The 8,742-nt window shown below is 43.3% G+C and overlaps 1 long non-coding RNA gene across 1 annotated transcript; it reads right to left on the bottom strand.

Annotated features, from left to right (window-relative positions):
• Window positions 1-5,724: 5,724 nt before the first annotated feature.
• Window positions 5,725-8,238, bottom strand: LOC309861861. Its single transcript, XR_014310251.1, has 2 exons — window positions 8,158-8,238; window positions 5,725-6,603 (listed from the first exon to the last, which is right to left on the bottom strand). It is a non-coding gene; the product is annotated as an uncharacterized lncRNA (long non-coding RNA).
• Window positions 8,239-8,742: the final 504 nt, after the last annotated feature.

Genomic DNA, 8,742 nt, shown 5'->3' with positions numbered 1-8,742 from the left:
TGTGGATATGATTTCTACAAGTGTGGCTTTTCATAGGTATTAGCAAGTGGAGAGAGCTTTCCCTGGCCCCCATGGGGACTGGAGGTAGCTGCTAATTTGGGTATGAACTTTGGGGCACCAGCCATTGCACAGTGACCTGAAGACCTGGCAGAGCCAGTTGAGGAATCTTCTCTTCATTGTACTCCATTTTCCACTTCTATACCTCTGTAAGGTGAGGGAGGAAGGTAGAAATACGTCAGTATTTAAGAACTGCAGGGACAGCCAATGATTTTGTGGTTAAGAGGTTAGATTTTTCCAGGGTGCCTAGGTGGCTCACTGGGTTAAGCATCCGACTCTTCATTTCAGTTTGGGTTGTGATCTCAGGGTCAAGAGATCAACCCCTGCATCAGGCTCCATGCCCAACATGGATCCTGCTTAATATTCTCTTGCTCTCCGTTTGCCCCTTCCCCCACTTGCACACATGTTCTCCCTTACTCTCTCAAAAAGCAAAAAAGACATTAGATTTTGCCACCTTACTTTTCAGGAGCTGACTTCTTCCTTTCTTGGCTTGTAGTCACTGGACTGGGGATCATCCTAGCCCTAAATCAGCTATTAATCAAATGATTAACTATTTAAGAGAGTGTGCATTGAATACCACCTTCTGTTAGTTTCCTAGGGCTGCCAGAACAAAATTGCCACAAACTGGGTGTTTTATGACAACAGAAATTTATTCTCTCACAGCCCTGGAGGCCAGAGTTGAGAAATGAGAATGCTGGCAGAGCCATGCTCTTTCCCAAGGCTGTAGGGGAGGGTTTCTCTTTGCCTCTTCCAGCATCATAGCTGTTAGCACTCCAGTCTCTGCTTCTGTCTTTACATGGTCTTCCCTTTATGTCTTCTCTTCCTTTGTCTCTTGAAAGGACATGCCATTTGATTTAGGAGCCACTCAAATAACGCAAGATGGTGTCATCTGGAGATCCTTACCTTAATTATATCTTCTAAGTCCCTTTTTCCAAATAAGATCACCTTCAAATGTTCTGGGTGGACAGATCTTTTATGGGGATAAGGGAAGTCATCATTCAATCTGCTACCCTCCAGTGTTCCAGACACTTCGAACATGGGCTGGTATAAGAAACGTGTAAGTAAGTAACTGGAACACAATATAGTAAATGCTAGAAAACGGGTATAGCAGAACTGCTCTTAGAATACAGAAGAGGAGTGGAAAATTGGGTGGAGGGGATGTGCTTACCTAGGAAGCCTCATAGAGAATGACATTTCAGGCCAAAATATGATGATTCATTCTGGGCCCTGACAAAAGACTTAAAAAAATGATTTAAAAAATCATATTTAAAAATAAATATGTTTTTTTTTTACTTTGTTTTTTCTTTAAATATTTATTTATTCATTTATTTCAGAGTGAGAGAGAGAATATGAGAGAGCACACAGAGGGAGAGGAAGAAGCAGACTCCCTGCTGGCCAGGGAGCCTGACTCAGGGCTCAATCCCAGGACCCTGGGATCATGACCTGAGCTGAGGGCAGATGCTTAACCAACTGAGCCACCCAGGTGCCCCAAATCTGGTTATTTTAAATGTGGATGACAAGAGACATGGATCGGTGTTGGACATTGGAGACTGGTGGGGTCTTTGGTGAATGAGAGAGCAAGGGTAGAATCTGGGGGTTTGATCAGGTCTAAAGGGGTCTAATGAGTCACAATTTCTCTGCCACCATTCACATTTTTTCCCCCACCATTCAAATCTGACCAGAGTTTCCCTGTGGGAATGGGAGTGAACTGACCTTTCTTTTGAACAGTGAGCTTCTGAGTGCCTGTTATTAAATGGATGAAGCCTTTTGCCTCTTCATAATTCCTCATTCTAGTCTAATTCAGACTCTTTGAACTACTTTTCTGGAGTGTTCTCCTAAATTTGCCCCATCCCCCACTTCCTGCGTCCAGACTCCAGCATCCAGCCTGTCTTCTCTCCCCCGTCATAGGACTCCAGGTTAGTGTGCCCCAAATTATATTCAGTTGTCTTCATGTCAGTTTCCCCCACTAATCTGAAAGTTCTACAAGGGCAGAAGACACGTCTTACTTATCTTTCTATTCCTCCTTTCTCCCCAGTACCTCCTACCGAAGGGAGCTCAGTAAATAAATGGGCTGGGAAGAAAAGGCTCATTCACTTTTCAGTGCCATCAGAGTCCAGTTTTATGGAAGGAAGCACATAAAAACTAAGTCCAAGATTTATCTTCCACTGTCAGTGCTGAAATGTTTTAGCTAATGATCATCCACATTGCTGTTAGGTAAACATGTGGGGGACTCTAGGAAAAACCAATTCATTTGTCAATACTTCCCTACCCTGTCTTGCTACTGCTGCACAGATAGCACTCCTTATTTCCTGGGCTGTCAATCTTGCAAGCTTTGGACACTAAATCACCTCCACAGAACACCACCTAAACTGCTGGTTATGACAGGACAGCATATGAGGCAGTATTAGGCCAATAGATGAACCAAATCCCAATATTCAAAGAGCATAGCTGCTTTTGTCATCCTTTTCTGTTTCCCTATCAGGGTCCACAGACTCAAAGGCAGGCAGCGTCAATGAGAAGTGAGCTGGTGTTAGCCATAAGAGCATAGTGGGGACCGAGGTATATATTAGAGGGCATGTGTAACCATAAGGTCATGCCAGTTACCGCAAGGGTCTACCGTTGCCATATTGGTGGACGTTCAAGTACTTCAAGGCAAGATACAAATCCAGAGTTTTTTGTGCCATTTCCAGATTTTAAAAACACCATGGGGAGGGAAAATAAAGTAGGTGATTCTTTTGCAACTTCCTAATACAAACCAGTGTCCTAGAGCTGCCAATAAGGTACATCAATGTTATTTAGTATTCACAGAACTCTGACAAAGCATGGGAGGATTTTCATTCCCAACTTGGTCCTTTCCCAGAACATTTTTCCCCTTTCAAAATGGGAGTTCTGTAAAATGGCCATTTGGGAAGCACATGGAGCTTAACGGGCATCTGGAATCTTACCAATTGAGCCTCCATATCATAACCAGGAAACATGAAGTAGCAATTCTGAAGCTGATTTTTTCTTTCATTTTTAACTCAAGTAGACTTTAAGTGAAGTAGATTTTCACTGGGGGAAATTGACAACTGGTTGCTCTCTGAAGGTTTTTCTCGGCATTAACAAGAGTTTTAAAGTGATCTAAGGATCTCTTTAACTGTCCTGGGCTCCTTGAAGGGTATATGGCTTCTCTTCTTGGTGACGTCTTGGCACACATTTTGCTCATGGGGATGGGTCTCTTAGTCAGCCCCCATCCCTCATGGCCCAGCTCTTTGATCTGACCCTGTACTATAAACATGCCTGTTTGTGTATCTACACCCCTTAACCATTTCAACCTCAGGGGTTTGTCTGCCACCCTGAAGGTCATGCATGGATCTAGGTAAGGAACCCCTGGCTGGCATGAAACCACACTTGGGCAAATAAGATGTAGTATCACTCCAGTGTGCTGGGCTGCCGGCTAAATATTTTACATGCACTTCCTCATTTAATTCTCAAAATAAAAATCCCATGTAGTAGGGACTACAGTTATCATCTCCTAGGTGAGGAAACAGATGTGTAGAAGGAATAAATAACCCATCTAAGGTTACAGGGCTCATGGGTGCCAGCCCTGGGATTGCCATGCTACAGTGTAGACATTAGAGCATAGCCTTTGGCTTTCACCAGAACTGAAGTTGAAACCTGGATCTGCCAAGTTACTTAACTTCTCAAAGTCTCAGTGTTTTTCCTCATGGGACCTACCTACTGCTTGGCACATAATGACACAGGCATAATAGATATGAATTAGCAGAGCTCAGTGCCCAAACTATCCAACTATTTATTTTTTCCCCCAAATCAAGTTCAATCAGATTCTAGCCCCTATTTTGATGACTTGGCAGAAAATTCATTACCTGTCATCCTTGGGATTTCTTTCTCCTTTGCCCTGGGTTTGTAAGGATATATCAAGGCTCACATAGAAATCTGAGCAAATATGCATTAAGGTCAGTTTTAGGAAAGGCAGCAATGTGCGCTCAGACTGGAATGTACCATCAGTGAAAAAAATCACTCGGCCGACTTACCAAGAAAATACCTGGCTAAAAGCGCCTTTCAAAGTAGCTGCACGTTCTCAAGGAGTTTATAGTTGTGGATGTGAGTGGAGGAAGTCCTGTGTCTGCGCTGTGCTTGTCTTAGCATTAGCTGCCACTTCTAAGTGAGCAATGGTTATGATCTAGCATTTCCATGACTATTTATTCCTTGGCAACTCAGATGCTTTATACTCTCCCATTTCCAAAGCAAATGCTATGATTTGTCATCATGAACTAGTCCCTTATGGACAGTTAACATTTCTCTTCTGTTTCTATCAGCGTTCGACTCCTTATTGGTTCCCAGGAACCCACCTGGCTTTCACGTCACTGTTCCGCTCTTGTTTCTGAAACATCTAAAGATATATGGTGATCTTTTTCTGCCTTTTCCATTTGAAGGGCTAGTATTATCCGCTCTCTCAAAACTAGTATAGCATCAGATACTCATTTGAATCTAACGGCTTGGCGTTAGATCAAGACGCTTGCCCTAACACTTCTCAGAGAGTTCCAGAAGCCTGGTCATGCCTGCATTGTGTCAGTCATTCTGTGGTGGTCCCCAGGTTCACAAACCATCACACACCTAGGAACCATGTGCCAGGATATTTCCCCTCCAGGATCAGTCACTCATCTCTGGCCACCCTGGATTTGATGTCTACAGTGAATGGGCTTAGGAAGCTTAGCTGTGGATGCGGATCCTGGTCTCCTAGACTTGTTTGTGCCTCAACAGGGGTAAGGCCCACTGTAATATTAGTCCAGACATGAGGTGACGTGCCATGTTGTGTTTTGTAAAGATAGGTGAGTCATCAATATCCTATAGGTTTGCAGTACTTGTTTTGTTTTGATAGTAAGCAGAGAATATTCGGTCCATAAAGAAATTGTCAAGCTGTAGTCTTATAATCCTAATACGTGTGACAGCCTATGTGTGTATGTGTGTCCTCCGTTTTGGTGAATAATACAACGGAAGGAAGTTGACTCACTGATTACCAGTTCCTTTCATTGAATATTGTAACTTTAAAAGAACATGATAAGGAATATATCATAGATAAAAGGATTCTACTTACCTTAAATGACCTGGATTTTGTACAGGAAAAGAGGTAAAAAATGAGATTACATATTATAGTCTTCTGTGTCAGTATAAACAAATCAAAAACTTGTTTCATAAATATGGATCCAGCCTTGTTAAATAATGACACTCTTAAAAAGAAGCTGTCCTTAATTTGTAGATATAAAATATATAATAAGAGACATAATTTCTAAAGCTTTAGCAATCTATTCTTTCTTTATTTTAAGATTTTATTTATTTATTTGAGAGAGAGATAGAGCGATCACAAGTAGGCAGAGAAGCAGGCAGAGAGAGAGAGGAAGGGAAGCAGGCTCCCCACTGAGCAGAGAGCCCAATGTGGGGCTCGATCCCAGGACCCTGAGACCATGACCTGAGCTGAAGGCAGAGGCTTAAACCAATGAGCCACCCAGGCACCCAGAAATTTATTCTTAATAAAGAAAATCTAGTTTTGGCTCTGGAATATAATTGAATGGCATAAGCAAAGAATGAAGAACAGAGATGATTTGACTCGGTGCCATCATGATCTTAGGCAGAAACCACAAATTGAGCCCGAAAAAGACATTGCAATTTCTTTAGAAAAAGACTTTACTTATTTATTTGAGAGAGGGAGGGAGAGCACAGAAGGAGAAGCAGACTCCTCCCTGAGTTGGGAGCTCGATGCGGGGCTCGATCCCAGGACCCTGAGATCATGACCTGAGCCGAAGGCAGACACTTAATTGACTGAGCCACCCAGGTGCCCCAAAACATTCCAAATTTGTGGCAGTGAATTATAAAATCACACAAAAAGATTCAAGCTATAGCCCTCCAAATTATTATTTCTTTGTTTACTCCAAAATACAGGCTTTGTAGTAAGAAACAGTCACTACTAAAAATTTTTTGGTTTCATAGCCATACTACCTACTTTTGCTTTGGCCACATCTACATTAACACACACACACAGACAGACAAGCACGCACACACACACGCACACACACACATGCAGAAAACTCTCACAGCGCATTGGATAAGCAGGTCACAGTACCTATCTCCCAACTTTGAAATTTTCCATGACAGCAGACCAGTGGTTTTGGAATAAATTGAATCCGTTTTTATAGAAGCTGCATGTTTCCATATCCCCTCCTCTCCTCAAAAAGAAGCACTGTGGATAGTGGGACAGTCGTCAGCAAAATTTCCCCGAAGCTAAACAATTTCAGTTAAAACTCATGCCTTCCACTTTGTTCGGATTTCTTGTCTTCTGTAGTTAAACTGAAGGGGGAAGTGTTCTGTGAGATGTCTACTCAGTGATTGTATCAATTTAAGAGCAAGATTAAACAAGCGAATGAATCATGCAATAAGCCTCATACACTGGAAAAATGGGTCATCATTCTGAGAGTAGTAAGACATCTGGAGCCAAACCAGGTTCACGTGGTTGAAAATGTCATTTAAGTAGATTCTTTTAACTTGTTCCTGAAAGAAAAAAAAAAAAAAAAAGTCACTGACAACTATTTGTCTTCTCAAAGACACTACTTTCAAATATCTTATCCCGCAAGCAGAAGAATATATTTAATTCCAGAGAAAAAGCCTTTCAGCGCCTTGAGAAATCCTTTTTGTTCAAAACTAATCAATTTTTGCTTTGTGCACAAAAGTAAAATACTTTGTCAAACTCCGTGCAGAAATCCTTTTAGCTATCTTAAAAAATACATTTGGTGCAGCCCTGGCTGATTTCTGTTATATGGGCAAAAATTTACTTTGTCAAATTATATTCTTCACAAAGCCTTTCAGCTGACTTAAAAATCCATTTTGTGCAAAACAATGACCATGCATCAGCTTGGAGTGATTGCACAGTAGTTACTTAGCCTGGTAAATGGCAGCAAAATGTCAGCTGAAATGAAAGACACACAACCCAGGGCTTATCAGGGAAAGTGCAGATGATTCATGTAGCATCATAAATAAATAACTCCGACTTTGTGTTGAGGTAGGCTTCACAGCGGAGGTTCCTCTAGCAACCATCGTATGTTTCAAAGCAGTAGTAAGGGGGAGGCCTTAGCTGGTGATAGTGACATGTTTAAGATAAGGTGTGGTGACTTAAGTGCTTATTTTTCGAGGTCTCTAAACCTGATATTTGTGGGTGAACAGGGAAAGAAGATCTTCTGCCCAATGACAGGCCAGAACGTGAAAGTCGCTATTGAAGTAATGATGGTCATGCAGAGAGAGGGTACTTTCTCAGCCCACTGCTCAGGGCAGCTGGAATCTTTTTCAGCACTCTGGGCCTGGGTCCTTGCTACCTCTGGTTGAAGGAGTTGCATCAAGGAAGGGGTTTGGAAACATGGAAAGACAGGGTAAAACAGAGATGAAGACATGGGTCTTAACTCATGAAACACAAGCTCCCTAACCCTACAATGGTGCCCTCTGCCAGCCAATAAGGGCCGTTGTCACCACCTTGAAATCCACAAGAGGCCCTTGCCATTCTTCATTTTGAAGTAGGACCCTGCGAATTTTGTAGCGCGCCTCCATCAGGGAAAACCAGGTCTGCCATGTGACCTTCGCAGGTCCTCGGTACTTGTGCCTTTATGAGCCCTTTCTCCTCTAAAAGTGTTAAAAATATATATATTTTTACAACTGTGCTGGTGGAAAGACGAAGATATTAACATCGTCTTTGAATTTTTGTTTTCGGACTTTAAAAGACACTAAAGCCTTTTCATGGGCCCTGAAACTCCTGTTGACTGTAAACCGTGCCTGCTGTGCCTTAATGGGGATGTTGTCCCCCCAGGTGACAGCCGCCGGGGACCCCACATCAGCGGCCCGTTGGGTCGACAATGCCGTGAGGTCAACACATGCTGTTGAACAAATGCGCCTAGACCTCAGTTCTGTCTGCAAGATGGGGTCACGGTCTCTGAGCGTACGTGTTATGTAATGCAGAACAGGCGTGGCCCCTCCCTGCAGGTACCACCCAAATAGCATAGTGGCTGCCAAGGAGCAGTCCCTGGCCTTCTTCCAGAAGACCCGGTTCAAGGTTCTTACCAGAATCCTTATTTCCTCGGAGCTGATCTGGAACCGCCATATCACACCCGTTAAGCTCACTCCACTATCGTTTTCGCATTCTCTAAGCAAAACAGGCACTACACACAGTGGCTGAGCGTTCAGAATTAATTGGCAGGAGGCTCTTCCTGCCTCTAGGCCCTTTCATTTCCATGCCTCTTTTAACTCCATCCACGGCAGCTTTGACTTCCTTTTACCCCTCTGAAAACCCAGGGAACTCGGCTGCTGAGTCCCAAGGGGACCCCAGCTGCTTTGGGGTCAAATTGCATGTTTTGTGTGTTTCACTTTGCTTCTTCACTGCCCTCCATCAAAGCTGTGTCGCCTATGTGGCTCTGCTGCCCGCCCACACGCAGCGTGGGACCAGGGACGATGAGTTCTAATGGGATTTAAGAATTCTCAGCCTGTGTTCCTCAGCCCTGGCTGTGCCTCAGTGTTGTTAGAGAATAGGGGGGAAAAATCAGGTATCCCTGCGTGGTCCTTAAACCTCCTGAGTCCAGATCTCCAGAGACAGTGTTTGGGCTTTTGTGCTTTCACAAAGTTGCCCAGGTAATGCTATTTGGGTTGATA

This window comes from Mustela nivalis (genome assembly GCF_964662115.1).
Source record: "Mustela nivalis genome assembly, chromosome: 3".
NCBI lineage: Eukaryota > Metazoa > Chordata > Mammalia > Carnivora > Mustelidae > Mustela > Mustela nivalis.
The sequence above is the reverse complement of the archived record's forward strand: the minus strand, read 5'-3'. Positions and strand labels throughout refer to the sequence as shown.